Source organism: Bos mutus, chromosome 9 (assembly GCF_027580195.1).
Source record: "Bos mutus isolate GX-2022 chromosome 9, NWIPB_WYAK_1.1, whole genome shotgun sequence".
NCBI classification, from domain to species: domain Eukaryota; kingdom Metazoa; phylum Chordata; class Mammalia; order Artiodactyla; family Bovidae; genus Bos; species Bos mutus.
This window is the reverse complement of record NC_091625.1, coordinates 92,879,059-92,896,645: the sequence shown is the minus strand read 5'-3', so window position 1 is coordinate 92,896,645 and position 17,587 is coordinate 92,879,059. Positions and strand designations below refer to the sequence as shown.

Here is a 17,587-nt window from a genome sequence, read left to right as displayed (position 1 = left end):
CCTGAACTTCACTACCGCACGGAGGTTGGGGGCTTAATGTGTAGCAAGGACTTGGCATCACACACGGTGTAGATATAAAGAATAATGCAGTTTCCCCCTCCACGCTTCTTTTGTCCAGATTATTCACCTTTTTTTTTTTTTTTAAACAAAAGCTTATGCTTAAATGTACAGTAGGTGCCAAGACAACACTGGATTCCAGCTATAGGTGGCAATGGATATCATGGCTGGGAATCCAGATGTTTGAACAGGAATGGAACTAAGGGTCATCATTGCCTCGGGCACAAGGAACAGCTTACTTTTTGTCAGACTTCTTAATTCCACCCATGGCCAGGGGGCCTTTCACCTGGGCCTTTGGTTTTAGCTCCTTGAGTGTCTTTTGCCCCTCCTTCTGTTTCCCCTTGAATGCCTTGTCTTCCTCGTCCATGTCCTAGGCCTGCTTCTTGAGCTGCTTCAGGGGCTTCTTCTGCCACCTTCCCGGCCCAATATGGTGCCTGCTGCCCCTCCCCGGACCCCACTGCAGGACTGTTCACCTTCTTGAATTAAATAATTTTTGAATATTACTGAGTTTATTATATGTTTTTTTTTTTTTTTTTTTTTTCTATTGTTGTCAAAAGCACACCTATTAATGACCCAAGAAAGCGAAAGAAAAAAACCAAGAATTTGATTTTCTGGACAGTGGAGTTTTCACTGCTGTCCAGAATATCCCTTTACACTTGGCTCTTCCGCTCAGGCTCTTGGGCTGCACACCAGACAGAGCTGGCGACAGCAGCGCCTCGGCCAGCCACCCGGGCCAGATCCCCCAGGAGACGCCGCGTCGCCTGCGCCTGCCTTCCGAGCCCTGGCTGTGGGCTCATGGCCCCCTCATGCTAGGGCCTGTTACACTCGGATTCCTCCTTGACTTTTTCTGTAGAGGCTTCTGGTCACTCTGCTCTCCTGCCCTCTGGTGTGGGCCTCCCCAGAGGTCTCCATGGCTGGGCCCTGCCTCCTCATCTCTGGGCGGAAGGTGAAGCTTTGGATATGGTAACAGTGGTTCACAGATGTGACATCATTAAAAAATAAAAAGAAAAACAACATGAATCAGACCATGTAACTTACCCACTTAAAACTGTTCCCGGGGCTCTTACTCCTCCCTTCTGACATCCTTTACTTTGGTCACTCCGACTTGCTTTCCACTTCCTGAGTCTGTCTGTCTGTTCTCTTTCACCACTGAGCCCTTGCAAGCAGCCATTCCACCCTCAATTTTTGCCCTGGAGTGTCCCCAAAGTATGCAAGACATTCCCCAGGGGCCACACTGCAATCCAGGCTGGATGGAATATCGAAAGAAGCCAATGGCTATTCTAGAAGGACTGTGAACAGCAGTTTATGGGGAAGGGAGCAAAGTCAGGGATCAAGTATATGGTGGGGAACTTGGTCTCTCAGCAGAGGGATCTTACAGATAAGCGACAGGATCTTTTGTTTTTTAGTTGCAGCATGCAGCAGTTAAATAAATAAAATATTAAAAAAAAAGGAAAAATGACAGTGATTGTTTCCAAAGTTTCCAGCATTTGACTGCAGAGCTCTGTGGTCACTGCTGAATTATTTCAAGGGGTTGGTGGATCCAAACACTGCCTATAGAATAAAAGTTCCACATATAACTTTTTCATGTATATTTATATTGAAATGAATAAAATACAAATTTACTTTAAAGTATAACTGAGTTCACTGTTACTTAAAAAAAAATGATGGTGTATTTTCTCTAATAGTGCCTTCTAAAGGTATAATTTGAAGTCGGTGTGCTCAGATTTTCAAGAAATCTAGGTGCGAATCCTAGCTTCACCATTGGGTGATGTTTTTTAACCTTTTTAATCTCTGTTCCACCTATTGAATGGACTTTATAATTCCAGACTCATCATACTATTGTGAAGTTTCAATGCCATATTAAATACTGCAGTTTATAAATATGCTCCACAGTACTTAATTGCAAGAAATGTGTGAGAATCCTTTCTTTTTTTTGAAAACCAGTCAGCAGAAATCCCTGTCATCCACCAAAATGGTGCGCAAGTCAGTCATAGGATGCAGTGGTGATCTTGTTGCTAAATATGTAACAACTGGGATGCTGAATTTAGTTAGGACACAGGTATCAGCTGATAGTTTCAATTTTATTGCTCAGTCATATGGAAGTGATATAATAAAGCTGTGTTTTGGAACTTCATTAATTTGCAACATCAATAGATATAGGTATCTTCTTTACTGAATTGGAAAACAGTTTTGAATATTAAAGAATATTAAAAAAAATTTTTGTGCTACTCAAACACAACTCCAGGCAACAGATAAAACACATTTTAAAGTTTAATTTGCACTATTAACATTTTATCCATCACTTTCTTAAGTCTATTCTGGGGGTCAGCAAAATTTTTCTGTAAAGGACCAGGAAGGCAGGCCATATCGTCTTTCTTTCTTTTAAATTAATTTTTATTGGAGTATAGTTGCTTTTCAGATGTTGTGTTAGTTTCTGCTGTACAGCAAAGTGAATCGTATATCCCGTCTTTTTTGGATTTACTTCCTCTTAAGGTCAGCACAGAGCACTGAGTGGAGGGTCCTGTGCCATATAGTAGTTGCTCATTATTATCTGTTTTATACATAGCAGTGTATATACCTCTGTTTCAGCTACACAATTCCATTGTTGCAGAAAGGAAGCAGGAAAAGCAGCCATTGACAAAGCATAAATGAATGAGTATGGTTACATTCGAATAAAACTTTATATATAAAAACAGGTGGTGGGCTGGATTTGTCGTGTGGGCCATAGTTTGCTAATTCCTGGTCTTAGAATATCACGCCCTGCTTTGCTGCTGCTGCTGATGGGCAGGGGTTGCTAATTTCTGCGGTGTAAACACTGTCATCCAGGCTGGTGGCAAGCTACCAGTGTGACATCACTGCACACGGAGTTGGCTAGAGCTATCCCCATGATGGTATTTCTACGATTCAGGTACAGCCAGGGTAAAGGACTCCAAGAGCACAGATTTTAGTTATAGTCCAATCTAGTCAAATACTGAAGAAGTGATTAGTTTTAAGTATTTATTGCTTCTTATATTTAATATAATTTATTTAGTTTTAAGCTTTTATGATTTCATTTTAAAATAATGACCGTGTTTAACCAACCAGCTCACAAAAGGCCTGAAAATTTAACAATTGATTCTCCTGAGCCAGTAGAGCCTGGTTGCCTTCCCCCATCTGGGACCACATGAAAGTTCCAGAAAACAGAAGAAAAGCTCTAAAGTCTGCCACCACCAGTGCCGGTGAGGTGTCCTGGCCCAGGCTGGTGGTTCTGTTCTGGTGGCTAGTGGAGCACAGAGATCTCACTTCAGCTCATCGGGTGCCTCATGGGAACTGTGCACAGGCCCCAGCCCCTCATGGGACCCACCTTTTCCACTCATCTCCATTCCCTGTCCTCTGGAGCACCCCCTCCCCCAGGTAGAAGCACCTCGGCCTCCAGCAGCAGCACATGCAGCCACCTCTCCTCTTACGTCTCTGTGTGCAGATGCGATCCTAGTGGGTGAGGGCCTTCTGGACAGGTGCCTGCTTGGCTTCTATGTCTCTGGTCCTCAAATAAGAGGGATGTTAGAGTCGCCTTAGCTGAACCCCACCACCAGCATCCAGGCAGAGTGAAAAGCAAAGGGGAAAAATAGTGCCTCTCATTCTTTTATGATTCCTCTTGTAATGAGAATAAAATAGGAATTAACTCATTTAAAAAATTATCTGGCTACTTGTTTCTCTTGTTTAAAGCCGTGTTAGCTATCACTGTTAATAAATAGAAGAAACTAGATGTCTAGTGTTTACAATAAACTTCACAGTGAAATTTTAAAAATTAGGTCAAAAAATTGGCTCAATCCATGTGTTTAATTTAGATTTCTAAAAATGCCTAACGAAAGTAGGTAATTGAGGCCCAAGTGTGTATTAGTGACACTAGCTTATACAGAATTTGAGAAAATCAGGGACTTCCCTGGTGGTACAGTGAATAAGAATCTGCCTGCCAATGCAGGGGGCACGTGTTTGATCTCCGCTCCCAGAAGGTTCCACTTGTCACGGGGCAACCAAGCCACTGTACCACAACTACTGAGCCTACACTCTCCAGCCCCTGCATCCCAGGGCCCGCGCCCCACAGCAGAGAAGCTGCCCCAGTGAGAGGCCTGTGCCCTCTCCAGCCCCTGCATCCCAGGGCCCGCGCCCCACAGCAGAGAAGCCGCCCCAGTGAGAGGCCTGTGGACCACAGTGAGAAGTAGTCCCTGCTCAATGCGACTAGAGAAAGCCCGTGCAGAGCAACGGAGATCCAGTGCAGCCAAAAATAAAGTAAATAATTAAAAAAAAAGAATAATTTGAGAAAATTAGAAAACCATAAGAAAGTTCTATCTACTGCAATTGAACTTTTCTACAAAACCAAGACAGAGTTACAGATGTAGAAAATAAACTTATGGTTAACTGGATGGCGGGGAGGGGTTGGGGGAAGGAGGGGTGAATTGGAAGATTGTTACTGACGCATACACAGTACTGTATATAAAGTAGATAACTAGTAAGGGCCTACTGTATCGAACAGAAAATTCTACTCCATGCTCTGTAATGTCCCATATGGGAAAAGACTCTAAAAAAGAGTGGGTATATGTGTAACAGATTCATTTTGCTGTATGCCTGAAACTAACACAGCTTTGTAAATCAATTGTTTTGTTGTTTAGTTGCTAAATCGTGTCTGACTCTTGCAACTCCATGGACTGTAGCCCCCCAGGATCCTCTGTCCACGGGGTTTCCCAGGCAAGCATACTGGTGGCCATTTCCTTCTCCAGGTGATCTTCCCAACCCAAGGGTCAACACCGCGTCTCCTGCATTGGCAGATGGATTCTTTACCACTGAGCCACCTGGGAAGCCCAAATCAATTGTACCCCAATAAAAATTTAAAAAAGAGAATTAAAAAAAGAAAAGAAAATTCCAGCTATTTAAATTGCTTGACTTTCAGTTCAGGGCATGTGGCAAAACTGGGTCTTCAACTTCCCCAGTAAGTAGGCATTTCATTTATGTATTTATTTTTCATAATGCAAGTATCAATGTTTAGGCCAAAGTAGGTAGATATTAAGTTTGATCTCTTCCAAGTATCATCTTCAGGAAGCACAGTTTTTCTTTTCTATATTCTAAGGTATACTCATCAATAAATACTATTGTCCTATTAAAGGTATACAACAAAAACAGCAAGGCTCCTAATCCTGACCATATGTACCCCTGAGGTAGCGCACTAGCCTGAAGAAAGTTGAACAGAATGTGGAGGGCGCGCAGCTGCTCATCTTCATGCTGTGTCCTGACATTTAGTACCCCAACAACCGAAGTCTCAACATTTGTTTTCTCTCCTATCTGGATTCTATATTGGTCTCCTAACTTCAGCTAACTTCCATCTTCCCTTTTCCCCTTCCACTCCTTTTAAGAAAAATTAATAGACTTTATTTTTTAGGGCCATTTTTGCCTTCCAGGAAAATCAAGCAGAGAGTACTGAGTTCCCCTGTGCTTAACCCCACAGTGCCACGTTCAGTTGCTCAGCTGTGAATGACTCTTTGCGGCCGCACGAATTGCAGCCTGCCAGCTCCTCTGTCTGTGGGATTTCCCAGGTAAGAATACTAGGTTTCCATTTCCTTCTGCAGGGACTCTTCCTGACCCCGGGTATGAACCCGCCTCTCTTTCATATCCTGCGTTGGCAGGGAGATTCTTTACCACTGGTGCCACCAGGGAAGCTGACCCCACCCCACAGTGGTCCCTGTCATAACATCTTGCACTATTAGCCTGGTAACTTTGTTGAGATTAATGAACCAGTACTGATACATTTTATTAATTAGCTGAAGTCCACTGTTTACTTAGGGTTCCAACTTTGTGTTGTACAGTCAGTGGGTTTTGACAAAACCATAATGTTAGGCATCCGCCATGACAGCACCATCCAGCATGGTTTCAGCCGGGCTCCACCTGTTCACCTCTGCCTTCCTCCGAATCTCTGACAATCACTGATCTTTTTTTTCCCCCTCACTGGTTCTAAAGTTTTGCTTCCTTATTTATTTATTTATGGATTGCTGCATTATTCTTGCTGATTGGCTAGGTCACTTTGTCTTATTTCCCCACCTCCATTCTGAAACTCAGTTCTCTAAGAATTGGTTTCACTATTACAAATTATAATATTACACTATTTCAAAGTAAACCAGGATTCTGTATAAAGGAAAATACTTAAATCCTTTCTAATTTAATGTGGTTTCCTATTTCTTTCAGGAAACTTTTTCCTCGAGTATCTACCCACAATTTCAATTAGGTCTAATAAAGCATGTCCAAGTTGGGAGGCAGATCTGAAGCAAGTGTATTCTGCAAGCCCATTTACTCCTTTAATTATTTTGAGCCGAGTGTTTCCAGTGCCTAAGTTATGCTCCCACTTCCCATAAATGGGGCCCTTTGGAAGATGCAGTCTCTTTGAGGTTCCCAAGGTATCATTTACTGTACTGCAGCTTTAGTTAATTGAAAGCATCTTGCTTAGATCTTGGAGCTGAAGGCTTGTTCTGTGTGCATCTGCCTAAAGTGAGTTATACTTACAGGACAGGCAGTTTGCAAGTGTGATTAAGTCATATATAAATAGTAGTAATCCCCTTTTCTTGGACTATTAGATCTGGCCCAAAGTGAAACTCCAATGGGAGTTGCTTAGGTAAATATACAGTGTTGAGAATCGCCACATAGAGAGAAATGTTATATGAAGCAGTATGCCATATTTAATTTTAATATTAGCCTGTGAGATTAGTGGATTTGAAATTTACCTTGGGAAAGAGAGCTGACAGAGGTCACCTGAAAGGGGAAAAATTTCTTTGATTTTCAAGTTCAGCAGAGAAAACAATTCCTTCATTCATTCCTTCTTTTCCTTTTGTCCTTCCCTCCCTACCGTGTGGGACCCCAAGTTCTCTCTTAAGCTCTTAAGAGGCTGAGATTTGGGGCCTGTGGTCCTGCCTGAAGAGCATGATGGAGGCAGAGGGGCCTTTGAGTCTGTAGCTGTGCTCACTGAGTTATGGGCTTCCCAGGTGGCACCAGTGGTAAGGGATCCTTCTGCCAATGCAAGAGCTGCGGGAGTTGCGGGTTAGATCCCAGGGTCAGAAAGATCCCCTGGAGGAGGGCATGGCAACCCTCTCCAGTATTCTTGCCTGGAGAATCCCATGGGTAGAGGAGCCTGGCAGGCTATACAGTCCACTGCGTTACAGCCTGGGGTTCTTTATAAATAAACAGAGTATGAAGTGTAAGATGCTTTGCCCTGTGTCGCTAGGGGCATATTTTGATCTCTGTTGCCTTGCTTTCAATCAATGGGGTCTCTCTCTTTCTCTCTTTGAAGACTTTGTAATAGCCTGTATTCTGCATTTGGTAGGTGTCCTCACGGACTTTACTAAAGCTTTCAAATCTGAAAAGCCAGATTGGCCGGGGCAGTTGTTTTTCCTTGTTTCAGTTGATAACCAGCTCTATTTATTTATTTGTTGTAGTTTTGATTGATCTTACAAGGCACTGAAAACAACTCCTATTGCCATCACAGTGAATCTATTACATAAACATCAGACCAGAGAATTAGTTACCTGCTGTGTGTGTGTGTTAGTTGCTCAGTTGTGTCTGACTCTTTGAGACTCCATGGACTATAGCCGCCAGGCTCCTGTCCATGGAATTCTCCAGGCAAGAATACTGGAGTGGGTAGCCATTCCCTTCTCCAGGGGATCTTCCTGACCCAGGTATGTAACCCAGGTTTCCTGCATTGCAGGCAGATTCTTTACCGTCTGAGCCACCAGGGAAGCCCACTACATAGACATCTTGTGTGCTTTTCCTGGTGGGACAGGCCAGAGAAGGTTCTGGGATATGGTAGCACTATCCTGCTGTTGATCCACACACAGGGGAGCAAAACCCCATGGGTTAGTTGCGTGTGCAGATGGCTGTAGACCCCTTTTTCCTCTCTTACCTCAGTGGCTGCGGAGCTTCTACTTTTGGTCATAACTTAAGATGGGTTTATTTAACTTGCCACCCTTGAGCTGTTCTGGTTTCTGGGAGAGGTACCTTGGAAAGTCTGGTGTGAAGAGTGTTACATGGTGAGCATTCGGGCTCATTAGATTTTATTTACAGTTTGCAAATCCTTTCTCATACCTAGAAATGCAAGAGAACGGGTTTTACTTCTTACAAAACAAAACCAAACAAAAACACGGTGGCAACAAAGCCAACTATTTTTAGACTGAGAATTTTATGTTGCTTCTGCCTACACAGCTCTGAACATTTTTTCATCCTATTTATCCCCTGACTCCAAGAACATTTACAGCCTTGGTTGCTTCTGGAATTTGAAGTACAGTAGATGTTTTTATTCTATGTCTATATTAGGACTTCCCTGGTGGCTCAGATGGTAAAGCATCTGTCTACAATGCGGGAGACCCGGGTTCGAGCCCTGGGTTGGGACGATACCCTGGAGAAGGAAATGGAAATCCACTCCAGTACTATTGCCTGGAAAATCCCATGGACAGAGGAGCCTGGTAGGCTACAGTCTATGGGGTCGCAGAGTCGGACATGACTGAGTGACTTCATTTTCACATCCTAAAGGAAATCAGTCCTAAATATTCATTGGAAGGACTGATACTGAAGCTGAAACTCCAATACTTTGGCCACCTGATGCGAAGAACTGACTCATTGGAAAAGACCCTGATGCTGGGAAAGATTGAAGGTGGGAGGAGAAGGGGACAACAGAGGATGAGATGGTTGGATGGCATCACCAACTGGATGGACATAAGCTTGAGTAAGCTTTGGGAGTTGGTGATGGACAGGGAAGCGTGGCGTGCTGCAGTCCATGGGGTCGCAAAGAGTTGGACATGACTGAGTGACTTAAATGACTGACTGCTACCCCTACTCTAAGAACATTTACAGCCTTGGTTGCTTTTGGAAGTTCAGTAGATGTTTTTATTATCTGTCTATATCATTGAATTAAAATGTAGTCAAGTGCCTATGCTCTGGCCTCTGGGCTGTGAATGCAACTGTTGTTTCATTTATTTTAGTATTACTTAATATTAACTCTGGGAGTTGGTGATGGACAGGGAGGCCTGGTGTGCTGCAGTCCATGGGGTTGCAAAGAGTCAGACTCGACTGAGCGACTGAACTGAACTGAACTGAATATTAACAGTGGTTGAACATTAATGTTAATGGTTAGCTATACACAGCTGCCTAGAGAGAGGCAGGTGGTGGGGTAGGAGAAGAGAGCCTCTGTCTGGCCGCTGCCCTCCAGGCTTCCCCCTGTGCTGTGGCTGAGTGGTCTTTCCCTGAAGGCTGAGCTCTGTTCCCGGCTGTGGAAATGACACAGAAGGGCTGGTAGAAAGCCTGGTTCGGGCATTCTGCTAACTCTCCATCAGATTAGGTCGAATGTACTACTCCTCATTTTCCAATTGTCTACTATAGTTCTAGTAACTAGGCTTCTCCCCTAGTCCTGAGCCACCACGCCAGGCTCAGTTCTAGGGACTGGGTCCTTGCCATGACCCAGTACCCACTCATCCTGCCAGCGCCAGGCCTCCACACATGGCCTGGCTCCTGCCAGTACTTCTCCCCCAGAAGTGAGCCCACTTCAACTTCCTCCTCTTGCCATCTCTCAGCATCTTCAAGGTGTTGGTGTTCATGGGCAGTTGCTGGAAATTACATTTTGTTGAATATCTATTGCTTACCTCAGTTCAAGCACTGGCTACAAGGTATTGTGATTCTTTGTTTATATGTCTGTCTTCCTCAATAGACGATGAGCTACTTGAGGGCAGATGCTAGGCTGGTTCATCTATCCATCCATCCATCCATCCTCCTCCATCCATCCCTCAATCCATCCATCCATCCATCCATCTCTCCTCAGCATTTATTGAGCACCTATCATGTGGGAGGTACTGAGTTCGGTACTAGGAATTGAGTGACGATGAACACAAGATTATGGCAGAAAGTGAAGAAGAACTAAAAAGCCTCTTGATGACAGTGAAAGAGGAGAGTGAAAAAGTTGGCTTAAAGCTCAACATTCAGAAAACGAAGATCATGGCATCAGGTCCCATCACTTCATGGGAAATAGATGGGGAAACAGTGGAAACAGTGTCAGACTTTATTTTTGGGGGCTCCAAAATCACTGCAGATGGTGATTGCAGCCATGAAATCAAAAGACGCTTACTCCTTGGAAGGAAAGTTATGACCAACCTAGACAGCATATTGAAAAGCAGAGACATTACTTTGCCAACAAAGGTTCGTCTAGTCAAGGCTATGGTTTTTCCTCTGGTCATGTATGGATGTGAGAGTTGGACTATAAAGAAAGCTGAGCAAAGAATTGATGCTTTTGAACTGTGGTGCTGGAGAAGACTCTTGAGAGTCCCTTGGACTGCAAGGAGATCCAACCAGTCCATTCTGAAGGAGATCAGCCCTGGGATTTCTTTGGAAGGAATGATGCTGAAGCTGAAACTCCAGTACTTTGGCCACCTCATGTGAAGAGTTGCCTCATTGGAAAAGACTCTGATGCTGGGAGGGATTGGGGGCAGGAGGAGAAGGGGCCGACAGAGGATGAGATGGCTGGATGGCATCAGCGACCTGACGGACATGAGTCTGAGTGAACTCCGGGAGTCGGTGATGGACAGGGAGGCCTGGCATGCTGCGATTCTTGGGGTCACAAAGAGTCGGACACGACTGAACGACTGAACTGAACTGAACTGAACACGAGATTGTTTTCCTCTGCACTTTCTGTCTCAGCATCTGGCACAATGCCCAAACTAGTGGCTGGTCAAGAAATGTCCACTGAATGAACTGATGACTTGTTACAGCCTACTTCTCTTACGCAGTGAACTGGCTTCTCACACGGCTTTCCTCTGGTTGTCTGAAGCAGGGTTGGCTCCTTGGGGCTGATTCTCTCTGCTGGGCATGCCCAGTCTCCTGCCTCTTTTGATCAGATGTGGAGAAGGAAATGGCAACCCACTCCAGTGTTCCTGCCTGGAGAATCCCAGGGACTGGGGAGCCTGGTGAGCTGCCGTCTATGGAGTCGCACAGAGTCAGACACGACTGAAGCGACTTAGCAGCAGCAGCAGCAGTACAAGGCTAACAATTCCAGAACTCTATTCTGATTCAATTTTTTCTTTCAGCTCAACCAGTGGGTTGGAGGCTACTGGCATCTTAGAAGATAATTTTGCCCTGGGCTCGTGAATCCCTGTTTCCCTGTGAACTGTTGTGCTGGAGTCTTTTCAGAATCTGAAGTGATAATGAGTGTTTAATACACAATAAACACTCTTTAGTCAATTTATCATTTTTTCCTTTTTTTAAACTCAGTGTGGACTAGTGATTCTCAGTGTGGTTCCAAAGTCGTTAGAAGTCACCCAAACTCTATCAAGAAGCCCACTGTGTCCAAACCATGATCAGAATATAATAAGTGTTTTTTGGCTTATTTATTCTTATTCTCTCATGAATCTATAGTGGAGTTTTCCAGAGACAACATGACATGTAATTTGCAATAAATTAAGTCCAGAAGCAGATATGGGTATTCAGTTCTTTTGTATTAAGCCAGCATTAAGAGATTTTCAAAAAGATAAAATAATTCCATTCTTCTCAATGCATTTTTTTTTGTTTTTGTTTTGCAATTAGAGTTTTTTTAAATTAAAAATGTATTATTTATGTTAACATGTGATGAGTTTGTCATTGCTATTTTGAGGTGAATTTAAAAAATTGTCATTTTAAATATGGTAGATATTAAGACATGCCAATAGAAATAACCAATTAAACAGAAGCTCTGATGGGGGAGCTGCAGTAGTTTTTAAAAGCATAAAGGGATCTGAGACCAGAACGGTTGACAATCGCTGATGTAGACTGATGTAGCAGTGTGTGGGCTTTGCAGTTATAGGGCCTGCGTTTACCCACTTCACACTTGCAACCTGCCGCCTATCCACTGTCTATTGTGTAACCTTGGGTGAGTTACTTACCCTCCTTTAGTTTTAGTTCTTAACTGATAAAATGAGGATAATATACTCATTATCTAACCTACAAGTTTGTTGAGAGAATTAAATGAGATAATACATACTGGATGCTTTGACTAGAGCCTGGCACAAAGTAAGCATTGATTATTGACTTAGACAATGTTTCAAATGTAACATATATTTATCTTAGATAACTTAGAGAATATAGATAACTTAGATAACTTAGAGAATTCCAATAGTTGTTGGAAGAAAATGAACCATGACCTAACTACTCAGAAAGAGCCGTTGTTTATATTTTGGTGTCTTTATTTCCAGTTCATGTGTTTGTGTGTCTGTGTATTTGGTGTTTACACAAAAGTTTGTGCCTGACATTGTGTAACATATTCTCAGCAGTCTGTTACATAGTCTTACGAAACATGATTTTTCATAGCTCTATTATATCACTTATATTTCATTATACAGTCAATATATGCCATAATAAATTCAACCCTTCTCCTTTTAGACCAGGTCCAATTTTTCACCATTATAAATAATGCATAATTAACTTTCCTGAACATAAATCTCTGTCCATATCTGTGATTATTTTCTTAGGATAAATTTGCAAAAGTATAATTACTGGGCAAAAACTCCCTGTAGATATTTCCAAGTTGCTGTTTGGAAAGTTTGTTTCCATTGCATTCTTTTCAACAGTGTATGAGAATGTCCATTTTATGGTGTGAACACTTGCCAGCATTTAAAATTACTGTTTTACTTTATTTTTTATTTTATTTATTTATTATGTTATTATTTTTTAAAATTTTAATTGGAGGCTAATTACTTTACAATATTGTATTGGTTTTGCCATACATCAACATGAATCCGCCACAGGTGTACATGTGTTCCCAATCCTGAACCCCCCACCTCCCTCCCCATACCATCCCTCTGGGTCATCCCAGTTGCACCAGCCCCAAGCATCCTGTATCCTGCATCGAACCTGGACTGGCGATTCATTTCTTGTATGATGTTATACATGTTTCAATGCCATTCTCCCAAATCATCCCCCCCTCCCTCTCCCACAGAGTCCAAAAGACTGTTCTATACATCTGTGTCTCTTTTGCTGTCTCGCATACAGAGTTATCATTACCATCTTTCTAAATTCCATATATATGCGTTAGTATACTGTATTGGTGTTTTTCTTTCTGGCTTACTTCACTCTGTATAATCGGCTCCAGTTTCATCCACCTCATTAGAACTGAGGAAATACCGAGGAAACCAGAATTGAAAGAGACACGTGTACCCCAATGTTCATTGCAGCACTGTTTATAATAGCCAGGACATGGAAGCAACCTAGATGTCCATCAGCAGATGAATGGATAAGAAAGCTGTGGTACATATACACAATGGAGTATTACTCAGCCATTAAAAAGAATACATTTGAATCAGTTCTAATGAGGTGTTTTACTTTAAAATTATTTTTGCCAATTCAATAGGGCAAAATACCACAAAAGTAAACATATTTTTGTGTACTCATCAGTTACTGAGTATAGTTTTTGGAAATTAAAATTTTCATTCTATGAATTTCTATTAAGTTCCTTTGAATTAAAAAAAAGTGATATATGATTATTATATGTATGTGAATCCTATTGATTTAACAGAGGTCTATAAATTTTATCTGTTAGACATACAGCAAATAATTTTCCTGATTTGTTGGTTGACATTTTTTTCCATATTTAAAAACAGGCTGAAAATTCTTTGTGAAAAATTTACCTGGTCAGATCTTTTTGTATGTTTAAAGATTTTTTTCTTCTCTGCTTTTATGCTTAGAAAGTCCAGCCCTATCTTGAATTTGTCTACATTTGTGACACATTTTCTTTTCTCTCCCTTTTCCTTAGTTCTCCTTCCTTCTTCCTTTCTTTTTTCTCTGTGTCCTTCTGTCTCTGTATTTGTCTGAAACATCAGCTCTTTTATACATCTGGATTTTATGTTGCTGTACAGTTGAATTTCAGCTCAAGCCTGATTTTTTCCGAAACAGCCAATCCTCTTGGTGGGAGTTTTTGAATCGGCCTCCTTTATTTGGGATGGTTTCTTTTCACTTATGAGCTTCATATATATGGGGGTTGTTTGTGGGCATCCCGTTTTCAGTCTGCAGCTCTGCAGAGTGGTTACTATGCCAGGTTCATGCTGCTGTAGTTAGTCTCATGATACGGTTTAGTATCTGACAGAACCAAATTCTTCTTGCTAGTTTTCTTTAAAACCTCCCCAGACATTTACATCTTTTATTGTTTCAGATATCTTTCTGAATCAGTGATTTGGGTATCCCCTCTCTCATTCCTTGCATCCCAGTGATTGACATCTTTGCTGTCTTTTCCTGAGGCGCATGCTCTACTGCTGTACACATTCAGTTCTTCTTTTATGTGCATCAGGGGAGTTTTAGATTTTTTTTCACACAAATATCACACAGTTACCATAAGATTATTTCTAGAATTTTTCTGTGCATCATCTTCCCTTCCTTTAGAACCTCTGTTTGTTGCTGGAATACACAAAGCTATTAATTATTGTATATATAGCTCATATTAAGAACTCTTGAATGGTGTTTTCAAGGTTTATAGGAAGATTTCTTGCTTTTTGTGTGTATAATTGTATTATTTACAAGTTGCTATAATTAATGTGTTCAAATATAAAAATAATCTGTAACATGTTATATATCATGCTACAAAACATCATCTGTGTATTTTTTGTTTCATGTTTTATTGATTAATTAGCATTTACCAGCAGAATGTTACACAGTTAGAGTTAGCAGATATTCTTATCTGGGTTCTTCTAGTGTTTTGCAATTAAATGTTAACTGGTAATGTGAGATACACAGACTTTGTTATATTGATGATTTGTAGTGGGGTCCTTCTACCAGTCTGTCCTTCCTTTCTTTGCTCCTCCTTTCCTCCTGTTTTCTTTCTAACAGGACTTGAGTAGAGTATTCCCAAGCGGCTTTTGGCATTGACTGCACTGAGTGACGACTTCACTTTCACTTTTCACCTTCATGCATTGGAGGAGGAAATGGCAACCCACTCCAGTGTTCTTGCCTGGAGAATCCCAGGGACGGGGGAGCCTGGTGGGCTGCCGTCTATGGGGTCGCACAGAGTTGGACACGACTGAAGTGACTTAGCAGCAGTAGCAGCAGCAGCACTGAGTGAAGTTTTTCTTATGTGATCTTTTGATGTGATGTGTCGTATAATACAATCCTTAATAGTAAACTATCCTTGCATTCCCAGTATAAAACCCATCTGGTCAAATTTTTATTCCTGCTGAGGTTTACAGGATTCTTTAATCTTTCAAAGATAAAAGAAAAGGGAAACTGACTAGGTTTATAGGTATTGGTAGTAAACTGACCAACTGCTTTAAAGATGCAATTGCAAACTTTCTGAATTCAATCACAAATTTTATTCCAGAAATTACTTTTCAAGTTTTAAAACTGAAACGATACAACCTTTTCTTTCTGTGCAAAAAATATTTTATATTTTTCATCAATAAAGGCAGTTCTTTTCCTTTTTTTTTTTTTTCTATTTTCCTGTTTAGTATGACTTGGATCTCATGTGTTTGCAATATTTAGAGACTTGTAGTCCCCATGGAGAGTTACACGTAGAGACTTACAGTCCTTATGCACCATAGTCCATGGAATTCTCCAGGCCAGAATACTGGAGTGGGTAGCCTTTCCCTTCTCCAGGGGATCTTCCCAGCCCAGAGATTGAATCCAGATCTTGATTCTTTACCAGCTGGGCCACAGGAGAAGCCCTTAGAGAGCTGTGATCTTAATCAATTAGGGAAAATGATTACAGTGCATTAAAAATGAATGTCTATGAAGAATTTCATTCCTTTCTTTACATTGCACTACGTTACATTTATATCACATTGCATTATAGAAAACAGAGATAATAGGGATAAAATATGGGTGGTCTAGAGACTGCACATGGAATAAAATAGTTATATAATAATAATTAAGTTATAATACTTTAGTTATTAAATGTGAATATATTTTTAGGGTACTGGGATTCAGAAACATTATTTTTAGCAATTTTGACCATGATTACATTTATATCTCCAAAAAGAATTATAGAATGTTCCCTGCAAATAATTTTTTCTCATTTTATTAGAAATGAGTTGACTCATTCTAGCTGCCAGCAGGAATAAACCAATTATGACTTCAGTTAAAACTTTTAAACTATAAAAGAAGAGTCAAACTTTCAGTGAAAACGTAGAACAGAGAGTTTTTCTAGTAGATGAGCTTTTCGAGGGGGGCAGTCCTGGCAGCCAGCTATCAGGGCCTGTTTTGTTGCTAGGGCCATCTCCCTGAGGGTTCTGCACCCTAAGGGCTCAACTTCAGACACATGAGGACGGCTGCTCTCACTTCCTCCACCACCTGTAGGGTCTCGGCCGTCTCCACAGATGCAAGGGTGCTTGCCTGCCCCTTCTTCTCTCTCTTAGGGGTGAGGGGCGGGCCCTGGTCTCAGCCTGGTCGAGGGGAACCAGCCACCTGTCAGTGTCTCAGCTGATTCCTCAGGTCGGCTTCTCTGTCTCCTAAGCACTAGGCTTTAGTTGTCAGACTGGGGTTTATTCATGGCCCCATGAACAAGAGCAGCACATAGATGCACATGCCTCATCCTGGGAAGAGGAAATATAAAAATGTAAGTCCTATCTCTGGCACAGGTTAAAAGCCAGCTGCAGTGGGCGGGAATGACTAAATGTTCTGTCTGCTTGTCCATGTGCTGCTGCTGCTGCTAAGTAGCCTCAGTCGTGTCCAACTCTGTGCGACCCCATAGACGGCAGCCCACCAGGCTCCCCCATCCCTGGGATTCTCCGGGCAAGAACACTGAAGTGGGTTGCCATTTCCTTCTCCAATGCATGAAAGTGAAAAGTGAAATTGAAGTCGCTCAGTCGTGTCCGACTCTTCGAGACCCCATGGACTGCAGCCCACCAGGCTCCTCCGTCCATGGGATTTTCCAGGCAAGAGTACTGGAGTGGGGTGCCATTGCCTTCTCCGGCTTGTCCACGTAGATGCTGCCTACTCGGAAGTCAAGTCGAGTGTTGAGCACCTACTACCGTCCCCTCACTGTGCTAGGTCCTGGGGCTAAAAACATCAGGGTGACATTGTTTCTTAACGCCCTTGAGATGTTCTGCTCCACTCCTGAGCCCACAAACGCTTGAGTGTTTTCTGCATAGTTGGAGCTTAAGGACGGGAAGGCTGCTTCTTGGTCAGATGATGAACATGGCTGGACTCTAGCCTCATGAAGCGATGACCATTAAATATCAGTGCCAACGGGGGCAAAATGGCTGAGGGACCAAAATGACTGAGGTCTAACATGGTGAATGACACAGTTAATGTTACGTATTCACTTCCTTGGTTGGAATGAGGATTAACAAAAAGTAATTCTTAGTCAGCTGAGTACTTTGGCTTAGCAAAATTGTTTGCTCAGTTTCAAAATTAATATTGCAGAAAATATCAAATGTGTGATTATTTATACTAATTGTTCAAAGCTATTAACCTTAAAAGATTATTTTTCTTGTTTTTATATCCTGTGTTTATATCTTGGTTATAGCAAACCCAAGGTAATCAACATTGGAAGAAGAGCCTCAAGGCTTTAAACTCA

At 42.0% G+C, this 17,587-nt stretch overlaps 1 pseudogene; it reads right to left on the bottom strand.

The window, feature by feature from the left end:
* Positions 1-292: 292 nt before the first annotated feature.
* LOC138989239 (translation machinery-associated protein 7-like) lies at positions 293-3,413 on the bottom strand (annotated as a pseudogene).
* Between the last annotated feature and the right edge of the window lie 14,174 nt (positions 3,414-17,587).